Source organism: Bubalus kerabau, chromosome 1 (assembly GCF_029407905.1).
Source record: "Bubalus kerabau isolate K-KA32 ecotype Philippines breed swamp buffalo chromosome 1, PCC_UOA_SB_1v2, whole genome shotgun sequence".
Lineage (NCBI taxonomy): Eukaryota > Metazoa > Chordata > Mammalia > Artiodactyla > Bovidae > Bubalus > Bubalus kerabau.
The window spans coordinates 38,120,072-38,136,106 of record NC_073624.1 but is presented as its reverse complement, the minus strand read 5'-3'; the positions used below and the strand labels follow the sequence as shown (position 1 = coordinate 38,136,106).

Below are 16,035 nucleotides of genomic sequence, written 5' to 3'. Positions count from 1 at the left end.
CCCACCAGGCAGTTTCAGTCTAATAGAGAGCTGTTCATTGTCCGTTTGTGCATTCTGATGCTTTTTCCAACGTTTTTCCACAAGGTTTTTAATATGTAAGTAACATAAACATCATACAAAAAAGTAAAAAGAGATGAGAAAAAAAATCAACAAAATCCAAAACTTTTTCCCAGTTACTATGTATAAATGTTTGCAGGGTTTTTTTCCTCTAATGTGTATATCAATAATATTCTAGACTCCAGTAAATTTAATGTTGGATAACTAAATTAATTTTTTAATTAAAGGATAATTACTTCACAATACTGTGATAGTTTCTGCCATACATCAACATGAACCAGCCATAGGTATACTTATATCCTCTTCCTCTTGAACCCCTTCTCCTATGTCCCTCCCCATCCCACCTCTCTAGGTTGTCACAGAGCACCAATTTGGGCTGTTGGATAACTAAATTAATTGAATGATGAAAGGCTATAATTATATAGTTACACAACTTGGTGCTCTAATTTTTTTCCACTTTACTTAACACAACCATTTTATATTTCAATATTGTTAATGATGCTGAAGCTGAAACTCCAATACTTTGGCCACCTGATGCGAAGAATTGACTTATTGGAAAAGCCCCTGATGCTGGGAAAGATTGAAGGCGGGAGGAGAAAGGGACAACAGAGGATGAGATGGTTGGATGGCATCACCAACTGAATGCACATGAGTGTGAGTAAACTCCGGGAGTTGGTGATGGACAGGGAGGCCTGGTGTGCTGCAGGCCATGGGGTCTCAAAGAGTTGGACATGACTGAGTGACTGAACTGAACTGAATTGATTGTTAAATTGTCACTGTCTTCTTTTTTTCATGGTTTTGAAACATTTCACTGAGTGGATGTGACACAGTTTACTTAATAATTTTTATATACTTGGGGAATCTTTACAATTTTCCCCAATTTTTCTATGTAACACTCTGAAGACAAGCATATTCTGTTCTTCTGGATAGATTCTCTAGATCAGGAATAAGCAAACTATTCTTGTAAAGGGCCAGATATAAATCTGTTTGGCTTTGCAGGCCATATGGTCTCTGTCTCAGCCACTCAGCTCTGCTGATGTAATGCAAAAGCAGTCACAAATAATATGTAAATGAATAAGCATATCTGTGTTCAGAGAAAATTTTTTACATGTGCAATGAAATTTAAATTTATTTAGCTTTTAATGGGTCATTAAATATTAATCTTTTAAAATTTTGCTCCAATCAGGTGAAAACCATTCTTAGTTCACAAGCTGTACAAAAATAGGCGGCAGGCCTATGACCAGATGGCCTATAGTTTGCTCCAGAGTCTAAGGATTCCTAAATCAAAGAATACACAATCAACCAGGGCCTGGCTGGTAATTTTGACAGTTTCCTTCAACCATATTTCTTGGTCGTTAATTTTCTAGGTTTAGGTATTTAAATAATCAATGTTTTTATCCTAGAGTACATAATTATTAAGAGACTGTGCAAAAGAGCTCCCAATTGCAGTTTGTTACCTCTAAAACATAACAGTTTCCTGAAACTGACTTAAGAGTGATGAGATTGTATGAGATCATCCGATCCAACCTTCTGCAGTGGCCATCTGAAGCAAGAAAGCCCAGTTAAAAGGTGTCCAGCAGGAGCATTCCAGAATTTCATCATTTAACCTTAATCTTCCCGGTTCCAACACATTTCATTCTAATTCTTCAGTTGAGTCTGAGAACACCTGGCCAGCTGCCACCTTAAAACACAAAGGCAATTATTAACTTAATCCCTTTGCATTTCTTTTTCTATCCTGGATTGATAATGATGAATAAGAACTATTTCCTTTTGTGGGTTGTGAAACTGAAGTATAAAAGTACCTTTTCTCTGATTGCATGGTGACTCAGAGAAAAGGAAAACCATGTACCCTGCCTCTAGGGCTAACTGTCGTGGTCATAAATTCATATTTATTAACCATCTACTGCTTACATTACACTGTGTGAGGCAAAACGGCTATTAGTCCCATTCATTACTGTACATTTAAAATTTTCTTTCAATTTATTAAAATTGTATACCGATTGATTAGATTGCTTCAGGCCATAAGTACAAAATTGAAAATATTCAATTAGGATGCATATAACAAAGCAGCAGTAGTTAAAACATGGTGCATTAAAATATCAGCTTGACAGCCACTATTCTTAAAATCTAGAAGGGGCAGATTTATAAGATGTCCCGAAGGCCAAAGGACTGGGTCAGACCAAGAAAGACAGTGAACTCTTTACAAAGAGGAAATCCTTTCTTTTCCCAGCTTTCTATAGATGCTATTTGGGGGCTCAAGATTTGTGATGACTTATCTTCTAGAGCTTTTCTCAGTTATTTCTTAATTTTAAAATATGAAGATGGTATAAACCTTTATTCTTATTCCAACTTGAAGTTAATAACCTTTCAAATAAATATACTCATTCAAGAACTCTTCTTCCTATAACCACCCTACCCCTACCCCACCCCCACAATCCTCTAAGTATTTTTGTATGGGATGTTTGTATAAACCAGGCAATACACTATGTACAAAGAAAACACTCTTTTATCTTTATGGGAATGACATGAAAGTTAAGGCTGAAGTTACTCATGGTTGAGGACCACTAATGGGTAAAGTGATATTCCACAAAAATCAGTTTGAAGAGAAAAGTTAGGAGGGGGTTTGACTATCTGCATCTTTACAAATGAAAGAAGAAATCAAACGTGGGCTTGTAAATATGTCACTAGTTCTAACTTATATTGAACTGTTGAAAAATATTATAGAGAAAAAGACAAATTCACAGTAGCTTTGATTAGATTATTAAAGATCATAATGATGAAACTTAATAGGGACATTTAATAGCATGAAATCTAATAGGAACAAATATAAAAAGATAGGCCATCTAGGAAATAAAAGTGAACCAAGAATACAAATGCAATATAGGAAAAGAACTGGTTAGGTCTCCATATGATTGAAAAAAAACTTGGGCTCATATTTGACAATGAAGCTCATACTGACAAATCAATAATATAGTGTCATTAGGAGATAAGCTAATATAAATTTAGGATATTTTGATGTTTGTCATCCTGTCATAGGTTCAGATGTGTAAAAATCATTCTGTGTTAAACCCAAACAGCATGACTCTGAAACAGTGCCGGAGAACTACCTGGAGATTCTTTAAAACAAAGACTCCAGCACCCAACACTGCAAATATGATATAGTAAGTTCTTGAGAAGGAATCTCAAGAATCTGTATTTTAAACAAGTTTGAAACATAATTTATATACAAGTTTGTCTCTGGACAAGGCTTTGAAAAACATTATTCTAGAGGGTGATCAATGCTTTTTTAGTCACTGTTTGTAGTTCAGGTTGTAGATACCCTTGGTACGTGCTGCGGCTGTAACTTTCAGTTGAGTGATCTGCTTACTGGCCTTTGTACAGACCTGGGAATTAAGAGTAGCTATAATACATTCATGCAGGCAATCCATTTCTGCTTTTTATTTCTTTTAAAACAACTCTTCATTAAAACAATTGCTCAAAAGATACACAGTATGGACAGAATTTCCTCTAAGCTTCTTGAAAGCAGGAACTCTTTTTGTTCACCCTGGTGACCTTCGTACTTAGCACACTGGAGTTCCATTATATTTTTTGCTCTATGTTAGGCACAATGCTATTGATGTTTAATGTTTTAAGATATGCCATATGATATATAACATATCTGTGCCTCAGTTCAGTTCAGTTCAGTTGCTCAGTCGTGTCCAATTCTTTGCGACCCCATGAATTGCAGCACGCCAGGCCTCCCTGTCCATCACCATCTCCCGGAGTTCACTCAAACTTACGTCCATAGAGTCGGTGATGCCATCCAGCCATCTCATCCTCTGTCATCCCCTTCTCCTCCTGCCCCCAATCCCTCCCAGCATCAGAGTCTTTTCCAATGAGTCAACTCTTCGCATGAGGTGGCCAAAGTACTGGAGTTTCAGCTTTAGCATCATTCCTTCCAAAGAACACCCAGGGCTGATCTCCTTTAGAGTGGACTGGTTGGATCTCCTTGCAGTCCAAGGGACTCTCAAGAGTCTTCTGTTCCTAAAGAAATAGAAATCTTCATTGGAGTAACAGAGGTTCCCACTTATAAGTAAGTAAGTGTTAGTCACTCATTTGTGTTTGACTCTTTGTGACCCCATGGACTGTACCCTCCGGGCTCTTCTGTCCATGGAATTCTCTAGGCAAGAATACTGGAGTGGCATGCATTCCCTTCTCCAGGGGATCTTCCCCACCCAGGGATTAAACCCAGGTCTCCTGCATTGCAGGCAGATTCTTTATTGTCTGAGCCACCAGGGAAGCCCTTCCACTTATATTCAAGCTTTATCACTATGAATAGAAAATTTTTCTCACTTATTCTTATGTTCCACATTGACCTATTTCTCTTGCTCTGGATGAGGACTTCAGAGTCATTTCATATTATCTTAACAATTGATTACAACTTGTCATAGAAAAGGTATTGATTGGCTTTTTAAGTCTAGTGTGTCTCACTAGACTCCCTGCATTTTACTGTCAGTACATTCAAGTCTAAATCTGCCCTCACTCAAGAAAAACTGCTTTTGGCAGGTAGGCTTGGCCCAGGCTGATACTCCCTCACAACCCCACCCTGCCATACTCAGCAGGAGTGCAGTGCATATAGGGGACACATTTTGGCATTGGTGGTCAGGGAATTTGCATTTCAGGGCCCCATGGGACTGAAACAATCAGAAAGACGAGTCTTGGCAGGCTGACTACCCAGGGCATTTCACAGACAGTAGACTAAAATGCAAACCACAGTGTTCCTATGACCACTCCTTCAAGACTGGAAGAGGTAATTATTTCATGTTATACACAGAAACAAATACAGAGAGTCAAGAAAAACGAAGTAGCAGGGGACTATGTTCCAAAGGAATGAATAAGATGAAATCCCAGGGGAAAAAAAAACAAAAGCTTAGTGAAACAGAGATAATTTACCTCATAAAGGGTTCAAAGTAATGGTCACTAAGATAACTTCCCAATCTAGGGAGAAGAATGGGTGATCATAGAACTTCAAAAAAGAGACAGAAAATATAAGAAAGTACCAAACAGAAGTCATAGAGCTGAAGAATATAACTGAACTGAGGGCTCAACAGAAGACTAGATGAAATTGGAGAAAGGATTAGAGATCTGAAAGACAGGGCAGTGGAACTCATCCAAACAGAGCACCAAGAAGAAAAAGGATTTATTAAAATGAAGATAGCTTAAGGGATCTCAAGCTATATACATCAAACAGAATAATATTTGTATTACAGGATCTCAGAAAGAGAAGAGAGAGAAAAGGGACAGAAAAGCTATTTGAAGAAATAATGGCTATAAACTTCCTTAACCTGGAGAAGGAAACAGATATTCAGATCAGATTCAGAAAGCTCACAGAGTACCAAATAAGTTGAATACAAAGAGACCCTAGCACCAAAGAACTGATGCTTTGAACTGTGGTGTTGGAGAAGACGTGTGAGAGTCCCTTGGACTGCAAGGAGATCCAACCAGTCCATCCTAAAGGAAATCAGTCCTGAATATTCATTGGAAGGACTGATGTTGAAACTGAAACTCCAATCCTTTGGCCACCTGATGCAAAGAATTGATTCATTTGAAAAAAAAAAAAACCCTGATTCTGAGAAAGATTGAAGGCAGGAGGAAAAGGGGATGACAGAGGATGAGATGGTTGAATGGCATCCCCAACTCAATGTATATGAGTTTGAGCAAGCTCCAGGAGTTGGTAATGGAATGGGAAGCCTGACATGCTGCAGTTCACAGGGTTGCAAAGAGTCAGACATGACTGAGTGACTGAATTGAACTGAAAAGACAAAGTAGTAAAAATAAATAAATAAATAATAACCATAATTACATTGTTAAAGGATCCACAAAATAGATGCAAAATGTGACATCAAAAACTTGTAATATGTAGAGGGAGTAAAAATGTAGTTTTAGAATGCATTCACATGTAACAATTTCAACTTAAAACTAAAGTTATATATATACGTATCAGATCAGATCAGATCAGATCAGCCGCTCAGTCATGTCCAACTCTTTGCGACCCCATGAATCGCAGCACTCCAGGCCTCCCTGTCCATCACCAACTCCCGGAGTTCACTCAGACTCACATCCATCGAGTCAGTGATGCCATCCAGCCGTCTCATCCTCTGTCGTCCCCTTCTCCTCCTGCCCCCAATCCCTCCAAGCATCAGGGTCTTTTCCAATGAATCAACTCTTTGCATGAGGTAGCCAAAGTACTGGAGTTTCAGCTTTAGCATCATTCCTTCCAAAGAAATCCAAGGGCTGATCTCCTTCAGAATGGACTGGTTGGATCTCCTTGCAGTCCAAAGGACTCTCAAGAGTCTTCTCCAACACCACAGTTCAAAAGCATCAATTCTTCGGTGCTCAGCCTTCTTCACAGTCCAACTCTCACATCCATACATGACCACTGGAAAAACCATAGCCTTGACTAGACGGACCTTTGTTGGCAAAGTAATGTCTCTGCTTTTGAATATGCTATCTAGGTTGGTCATACCTTTCCTTCCAAGGAGTAAGCATCTTTTAATTTCATGGCTGCAGTCACCATCTGCAGTGATTTTGGAGCCCAGAAAAATAAAGTCTGACACTGTTTCCACTGTTTCCCCATCTATTTCCCATGAAGTGATGGGACTGGATGCCATAATCTTCGTTTTCTGAATGTTGAACTTTAAGTCAACTTTTTCACTCTCCACTTTCACTTTCATCAAGAGGCTTTTGAGTTCCTCTTCACTTTCTGCCATAAGGGTGGTGTCATCTGCATATCTGAGGTTATTGACATTTCTGCCAGCAATCTTGATTCCAGCTTGTGTTTCTTCCAGTCCAGCGTTTCTCATGATGTACTCTGCATAGAAGTTAAATAAACAGGGTGACAATATACAGCCTTGATGAACTCCTTTTCCTATTTGGAACCAGTCTGTTGTTCCATGTCCAGTTTTAACTGTTGCTTCCTGACCTGCATACAAATTTCTCAAGAGGCAGATCAGGTGGTCTGGTATTCCCATCTCTTGAAGAACTTTCCACAGTTTATTGTGATCCACACAGTCAAAGGCTTTGGCATAGTCAATAAAGCTGAAATAAATGTTTTTCTGGAACTCTCTTGCTTTTTCTATGATCCAGCAGATGTTGGCAATTTGATCTCTGGTTCCTCTGCCTTTTCTAAAACCAGCTTGAACATCAGGAAGTTCACAGTTCACATATTGCTGAAGCCTGGCTTGGAGAATTTTGAGCATTACTTTACTAGCATGTGAGATGAGTACAACTGTGCAGTAGTTTGAGCATTCTTTGGCATTGCCTTTCTTTGGGATTGGAATGAAAACTGACCTTTTCCAGTCCTGTGGCCACTGCTGAGTGTTCCAAATTTGCTGGCATATTGAGTGCAGCACTTTCACAGCATCATCTTTCAGGATTTGAAATAGCTCAACTGGAATTCCATCATCTCCACTAGCTTTGTTCGTAGTGATGCTTTCTAAGGCCCACTTGACTTCACATTCCAGGATGTCTGGCTCTAGGTCAGTGATCACACCATTGTGATTATCTGGGTCGTGAAGATCTTTTTTGCACAGTTCTTTGTGTATTCTTCCCATCTCTTCTTAGTATCTTCTGCTTCTGTTAGGTCCATACCATTTCTGTCCTTTATCGAGCTCATCTTTGCATGAAATGTTCCTTTGGTATCTCTGATTTTCTTGAAGAGATCCCTAGTCTTTCCCATTCTGTTGTTTTCCTCTATTTCTTTGCATTGATCGCTGAAGAAGGCTTTCTTATCTCTTCTTACTATTCTTTGGAACTCTGCATTCAGATGTTTATATCTTTCCTTTTCTCCTTTGCTTTTCACTTCTCCTCTTTTCACAGCTATTTGTAAGGTGTGTGTGTGTGTGTGTATATATATATATATATATATATATATATATATATATTTGGTAATCACAAAGCAAAAACTTATAGAAGATACAATAAAAGATAATGATAATGGAATCTAAACATAACACTAAAGAAAATCATCAAATCACAAGAAAAGAGAACAAGAGAAGAAGAAAATCACATAGAGGAACTGTGAAACAACCCAAAAACAATTAACAAAATGGTAAGAAATATATAATTATCTATAGTTACTTTATGTAAATAGTAATAACTATACACCTATCTATAATTATTTTAAATGTAAACAGACTAAATTCTCAAAAGACACAGAATCAGTCAGTTCAGTCACTCAGTTGTGTCTGACTCTTTGTGACCCCACGTACTGCATCACACCAGGCTTCCCTGTCCATCACCAACTCTCAGAGCCTACTCAAACTCATGTACATCGCATTGGTGATGCCATCCAATGATCTCATCCTCTGTCCTCACCTTCTCCTCCTGCCTTCAATCTGTCCCAGCATCAGGGTCTTTTGCAATGAGTTGGCTCTTCCCATCAGGTGGCCAAAGGATTGGAGTTTCAGTTTCAGCATCAGTCCTTCCAATGAATATTCAGGACTGATTTCCTTTAGGATGGACTAGTTGGATCTCCTTGCAGTCCCAGGGATTCTCAAGAGTCTTCTCCAACATCACAGTGCAAAAGCATCAATTCTTCACTGCTCAGCTTTCTTTCTTTTTTTTCTTATTTATTTATTTTAATTGGAGGCTAATTACTTTATAATATTGTGGTGGTTTTTGCCATACATTCACATGAATCAGCCACAGGTGTACACGTGTTCCCCATCCCAAACCCCCTCCCACCTCCTTCCCTACCCCATCCCTCAAGGTCATCCCAGGGCACCAGCCCTGAGCACCCTATCTCATGCATCAAACCTAGACTGGTGATCCATTTCACATATGATAATATACGTTTCAATGCTATTCTCTCAAATCATCCCACCCTTGCCTTCTCCCACAGAGTCCAAAAGTCTGTTCCTTACATCTGTATCTCTTTTGCTGTCTCACATATACAGTCATCATTACCATTTTCTAAATTCCATATATATGTGTTAATATACTGTATTGGTGTTTTTCTTTCTGACTTACTTCACTCCAGTATATAGGCTCCAGTTTCATCCACCTTATTAGAACTGATTCAAATGCATTCTTTTTAATAGCTCAGTAATACATTGTGTATATGTACCACAGCTTTCTTATCCATTTGTCTGCTGATGGACATCTAGGTTGCTTCCATGTCCTGGCTATTGTAAACAGTGCTGCGATGAACATTGGGGTACACATGTCTCTTTCAATTCTGGTTTCCTCGGTGTGTATGCCCAGCAGTGGGATTGCTGGGTCATATGGCAGTTCTATTTCCAGTTTTTTAAGGAATCTCCACACTATTCTCCATAGTGGCTGTACTAGTTTGCATTCCTACCAACAGTGTAAGAGGGTTCCTTTTTCTCCACACCCTCTCCAGCATTTATTGTTTGTACACGTGTACATAAATAAATGGCTGCTTTTTGATAGCAGCCATTCTGACCAGCATGAGATAGTACCTCGTTGCAGTTTTGATTTGCATTTCTCTGATAATGAGTGATGTTGAGCATCTTTTCATGTGTTTGTTAGCCATCTGTATGTCTTCTTTGGAGAAATGTCTGTTTAGTTCTTTGGCCCATTTTTTGATTGGGTCGCTTATTTTTCTGGAATTGAGCTGCAGGAGTTGCTTGTATATTTTTGAGATTAATTCTTTGTCAGTTGCTTCATTTGCTATTATTTGCTCCTATTCTGAAGGCTGTCTTTTCACCTTGCTTAAGTTTCCTTAGTTGTGCAAAAGCTTTTAAGTTTAATTAGGTCCCATTTGTTTACTTTTGCTTTTATTTCCATTACTCTGGGAGGTGGATCATAGAGGATCCTGCTATGATTTACGTCAGAGAGTGTTTTGCCTATGTTCTCCTCTAGGAGTTTTATAGTTTCTGGTCTTACATTTAGATCTTTAATCCATTTGAGTTTATTTTTGTGTATGGTGTTAGAAAGTGTTCTAGTTTCTTTCTTTTACAAGTGGTTGACCAGTTTTCCCAGCACCACTTATTAAAGAGATTGTCTTTCTCCATTGTATATTCTTGCCTCCTTTGTCAAAGATGAGGTGTCCATGGGTGTGTGGATTTATCTCTGGACTTTCTATTTTGTTCCACTGATATATATTTCTGTCTTTGTGCCAGTACCATACTGTCTTGATGACTGTAGCTTTGTAGTATAGTCTGAAGTCAGGCAGGTTGATTCCTCCAGTTCCATTCTTCTTTCTCAAGATTGCTTTGGCTATTCGAGGTTTCTTGTATTTACATACAAATTGTGAAGTTATTTGTTCTAGTTCTCTGAAAAATACCATTGGTAGCTTAATAGGGATTACATTGAATCTATAGAGTGCTTTGGGTAGTATACTCATTTTCACTATATTGATTCTTTGATCCATGAACATGATATATTTCTCCATCTATTTGTGTCTTCTTTGATTTCTTTCATCAGTGTTTTATAGTTTTCTATATATAAGTCTTTTGTTTCTTTAAGTAGCTTTATTCCTAAGTATTTTATTCTTTTCGTTGTAATGGTGAATGGAATTGTTTCTTTAATTTCTCGTCCTGTTTTCTCATTGTTAGTGTATAGGAATGCAAGGGATTTCTCTGTGTTAATTTTATATCCTGCAACTTTACTATATTCATTGATTAGCTCTAGTAAGTTTCTGGTGGAGTCTTTAGGGTTTTCTAAAGGTTTTCTAGAGGATCATGTCATCTGCAAACAGTGAGAGTTTTACTTCTTTTCCAATGTGGATTCCTTTTATTCCTTTTCCTTCTCTGATTGCTGTGGCTAAAACTTCCAAACTATGTTGAATAGCAGTGGTGCGAGTGGGCACCCTTGTCTTGTTCCTGACTTTAGGGGAAATTCTTTCAATTTTTCACCATTGAAAATGGTGGATAATAGAGGATAATGTTTTGCTGTGGGTTTATCATATATGGCTTTTATCATGTTGAGGTTTGTTCCTTCTATGCCTGATTTCTGGATTTTTTTTTTTATCATAAATGGATGTTGAATTTTGACCAAGGCTTTCTCTGCATCTATTGAGATAATCATATGCTTTTTATCCTTCAATTTGTTAATGTGGTGTATAACATTGATTGATTTGCAGCGCTCAGCTTTCTTTATGATCCAACTCTCATATCCATACATGACTATTGGAACAACCATAGCTTTGATTGGAAGGACGTTTGTTGGTAAAGTAACATCTCTGCTTTTTAATATGCTGTCTAAGTTGGTCATAGATTTTCTTCCAAGGAGAAAGAAGCATCTTTTAATTTCATGGCTGCAGTCACCATTTGCAGTGATTTTGGAGCCCCCCAAAATAAAATCTCTCACTGTTTCCATTGTTTCCCCAACTATTTGCCATGCAGTGATGGGACTGGATGCCATGATCTTAGTCTTCTGAATGTTGAGTTTTAAGCTGACTTTTTCACTCTCCTCTTCGATTTTGATCAAGAGGCTCGTTAGTGCTTTGCTTTCTGCCATAAGGGTGGTGTCATCTACATATCTGAGGTTATTGATATTTCTCCTGGAAATCTTGATTCCAGCTTGTGCTTCACCCAGACCAGCATTTCACATGATGTGAAGTGAATTCGCTCAGTTGTGTCTGACTCTTTGCGACCCCATGTACTGTAGCGCACCAGGCTTCTCCCTCCATGGGATTCTCCAGGCAAGAGTACTGGAGTGGGTTGCTATTTCCTTCTCCAGGGGATCTTCCTGACCCAGGGATCGAACCTGGGTCTCCTGCATTCCAGGTAGACACTTTAACCTCTGAGTGACCAGGGAAGCCCCGATGTACTCTGCACATAAGTTAAATAAGCAGGTTGACAATATACAGCCTTGAAGTACTCCTTTTCCTATTTGGAACCAGTTGGTTGTTCCATGTCCAGTTTTCACTGTTGCTTCTTGACCTGCATACAGATTTTCCAGGAGGCAAGTCAGGTGGTTTGGTATTCCCACCTCTTTAAGAATTTTCCACAGTTTGTTGTGATCCACACACTCAAAGGCTCTGGCACAGTCAATAAAACAAAAGTAGATGTTTTTCTGGAATTCTCTTGCTGTTTTGATGATCCAGCGAATGTTGGCAATTTGATCTCTGGTTCCTCTGCCTTTTCTAAACCCAGCTTGAACATCTGGAAGTTCACTGGTTCACATACTGTTGAAGCCTGGCTTGGAGAATTTTGAGCATTACTTTGCTAGTGTGTGAGATGAGTGCAGTTGTGAGGTAGTTTGAACATTCTTTGGCATTGCCTTTCTTGGGGATTGGAATGAAAACTGACTTTTTCCAGTCCTGTGGCCACTGCTGAGTTTTCCAAATTTGCTGGCATATTGAGTGGCATATTCTCACAGCATCATCTTGTAGGATCATCTCAAAAAACATAGAATAGCTGAACGGATAAAAATATGCTGTCTAAAGAGATTTGATTCAGATGTAAGAAAACACACATGTGGAAAATGAAAAGATGGAAAGACATGTTTCATGCAAAAGGAAACCAAAAATAGCTGGAGTAGGTATACTTACATCTGACAAAATGAATAAAAGACAAAGATGAACACTATATAAATGATAAAAGGTCAATCCAACAAGATGGATATAACATTTGTAAATATTCATGCACCCAACACAAAATCACCTAAACATGTAAAGGAAATATTAACAGACCTTAAAAAAAAAAAAAGATTTACAAAAATCTAGTAGTAGTATATGTTGTTATTGTTGTGTAGTCACTAAGCCATGTCTGACTCTTTTGTGACCCCATGGCCTATAGCCTGTCAGGCCCCTCTGTCCATGGGATTTCCCAGACAAAGTAGGGGACTTCAATACTCCACTTACATCAATAGATAGACAATCCAAACAGAGAATCAATAAGGAAAAATTGACCTTAAATAATACATTAGATCAAATGGACTTTATATATAAACACACACATAGAGAATATTACAAATCATATATGTGATAAGGGATGAATATCCAAAATATATAAAGAATTCATACAACTCAGTAACAAAATATACAATTAAATATTACTCAGTCCTAAAAAAGAATGAAATCTTGCCATTTCCAACAACATGGATGGACCTTGAGGGCATTATACTGTCAGACAACGAAAGACAAATACTGTATGATTTCACTTATATGAGAAATCTAAAAACACAAAACAGTCAGAATAAGACTCATAGACATGGAGAAAAGACTGGTAGTTATCAGAAGAAGTTTGGCTGGTGGGCAAAATTGGGGGAGGGTGTCAAGAGATACAAACCTTCAGTCTTTAAGAAAAAGTAAGTCAGGATATAATGTACAGTATGCTGACTATAGTCAATAATATTGCATTATATATTTTGTAACTTTGATGGTGACGGGAGGAAACTAGACTTATGATCACTTCTTAATGTATACAAATTGTTATGTTGTACACCTGAAACTAATATAATGTTGTATTTATAATATTATACCTCAATTTTAAAAAAAGAAAGAGAGAGAAAGAGAGAAAGATAACACTGCTTTCAATTTCTTCATGCTGTGATGCTATGGCCATATTTGTATTCTACATTCCGAAGTCCCAGGCCTCATGCTTTTTGTTCTGTTGGTTAGCACTCTCTCTGTCACGCTACCCTGCCCCCCTCCACACACACACACATACATTGAGACATACAATGTTTGGTTCTGATTAATCCTCTATATCAAACCTTTCTTGTCCACTCTAGTTAAACTTCCTCCTACCCAATTATCAACTTCATTTGGGTGTCATTCTGTATAATTTGTTTTCAGATAACATATTAACTCATCTTCACAAGCTTTCAGGTCATTTTGAAGTTGTACCTTAGTCGGATTTTCCCTACCATGAACATTTTAGTGTTTAAGCCAAGCAAAACTCTTTTAAGACAAGTTTATGTGGTTTCCTCATAAAGGCCATTCTTGCTCCCCACTAAAGTCTGAACTTTAGTCAACTGATGCAGTCAGTAAATTGCTGTGAAATATATTTTTTAAAGTGGCATCTTTTCAGAAAAAAATTATGTCTCCTGGAGAAAGATTAATGATATTGGTCTATAGACTAGAATGCTGAGGGTTAGATTTATTTTCTTCAGCTACATGGAGGGCTTCATGGGAAGATATGTCTGGTGACTAGTTATCCAGGTTTAAAGAGAATAAAAGAGAAACTCAAGGCTTCAGTTAAAGCAAGAGAGCCATAAGTTTAACAGCAGGAGGAACTCAGCTGCAACAGTCAACTGATAACAGCAAACTCATTGGATTTTCATTTGCCTAAAAGTAGGACTGGCTGAGAGGCTCTCTTGCAGTCTTACAGATCTAGATGAATGATAGAAAGCACAATTACATGGGTAAATGTGGAAGTGATTTTTCTCAAGTTAAAAAAGGGAGGATTTGATACCATTGCATGCAAAATGATCAAGTGAGATAGCAACAGGTACCCAAAAGGCAAATGAGGTGATGACTAAAAGGACTGGCCAGTGATACAGCACACAAAAGAAGGACAAAGGTTCAAACAAACTGACATGTACCACAGATATTTGCTTGTTCACTCACTCATTCAACAATACGTACTGGGTTGCTACTACATGCCAAATATTGTTCTAGGTACTTGAACAAAATACAGATCCTTGGCTTTGTGGAGTTTACATGCTATTAGAGGGACAGTAAAAACAAGTAATGAACATAAGTGAAAGTGTTAGTCAGTCATGTCTGACTCTTTGCAACCCCATGGGACTGTAGCCCACCAGACTCCTCTGTCCATGGAATTCTCCAGGCAAGAATAGTGGAGTGGGTTGCCATTACCTTCTCCAGGGGATCTTCCCAACCCAGGGATGGAACCTGGGTCTCCCGCATTGTCGGCAGATTCTTTACTGTCTGAGCTACCAGGGAAGCCCCATAAATAAACATAAAATGTAAGTAAATCATAAAGTATTTTAAGGCAAGAAAGAAAAGAAAAAATAGAGCAGGTTAAGGGCGGCTGTTGCAGAACCGAACTTTGGTTCGCTTGCCTGTGCACAATAAAGCCAGTCTACCGACATCAGGTTGTGGTAAGAGAAAGTGCAGCATTTATTATACAGCACCAAGCAAGAAGTCCAGACAGAGGTGATGGTGACAGTTGGTGAGTCATGTCTGACTCTTTGCGACTCTATGGACTGTAGCCCACCAGGCTTCTCTGTCCATGGAATTCTCCAGGCAAGAATACTGGAGTGGGTAGCCATTCCTTTCTCCAGGGCATCTTCCCAATCCAGGGGTCAAACTCGGGTGTCCTGCATTGCAGGGAGATTCTTTACCACTGAGCCATCAGGAAAGCCTGGAGTCCAGATAGCTAGTGCTCAAAACTCTCAAACTCCCTGATGGATTTCATCAAAGTATTTTTAAAAGCTAAGTGAGGGAGAGGGAGTCCGAGGGCATGTGATCAGCTCGTGCACAGTTCTCTAATTGGCTGACAGTGAGGTAACAAGGTGGTGTCACAGGGGTTAACATTATTAATCCCTAGGTGCCAGTCAGTCTGGGGGCTATGTACACATTGGAATCAAGTAGTTAATTTCTTCCGTTTGGTGGTGGTTTTAGCATTTGTAGAGAAACACAGGAAATGTGCATCAGATACTGTTATCTAGGTACTTTAGAGAAGAGCTAAAGCAGAGGATTTGGGGGAGCAGACTGTCCCAGGAAGGCCCCATACCCACTTAGGTACAGGATTAGGAGCACAGGGATGCTCACTGAGCTGCAGATTTAGAGTGGTCAGGGCAGGCCTCACTGAGAACAAAGATTTGATCAAAGACTTACAGAAGACAGGGAGTGAGCCTGATGGCTGTCATTGGGGAAGACTGTTCCAGGATTATGGAAGAGCTAATGCAAGGGTTCTAAGGCCCAAAGCACTTGATGTGTTCCAGGAACAGCGTGGAAGCCACGTGGCTAGGAGTGAGGGAAGAGAAAAAGGAGGAGATTGAAGTTAAGAAAGGTGAAAATAGATCATGAAGGGCTCTGTAGACCTTGCTAAAATACTCTGA

The 16,035-nt window shown here is 38.8% G+C and overlaps 1 protein-coding gene across 1 annotated transcript in view; it reads left to right on the top strand.

The window, feature by feature from the left end:
- The first annotated feature begins 605 nt into the window (after positions 1 to 605).
- Positions 606 to 16,035, top strand: part of LOC129646354 (uncharacterized) — a 58,326-nt gene continuing 42,896 nt past the window's right edge. The window contains exon 1 of the mRNA XM_055572378.1: positions 606 to 711. The gene's annotated coding sequence lies outside the window, so the exon portion shown is untranslated. The remainder of the gene's footprint in view (positions 712 to 16,035) is intronic.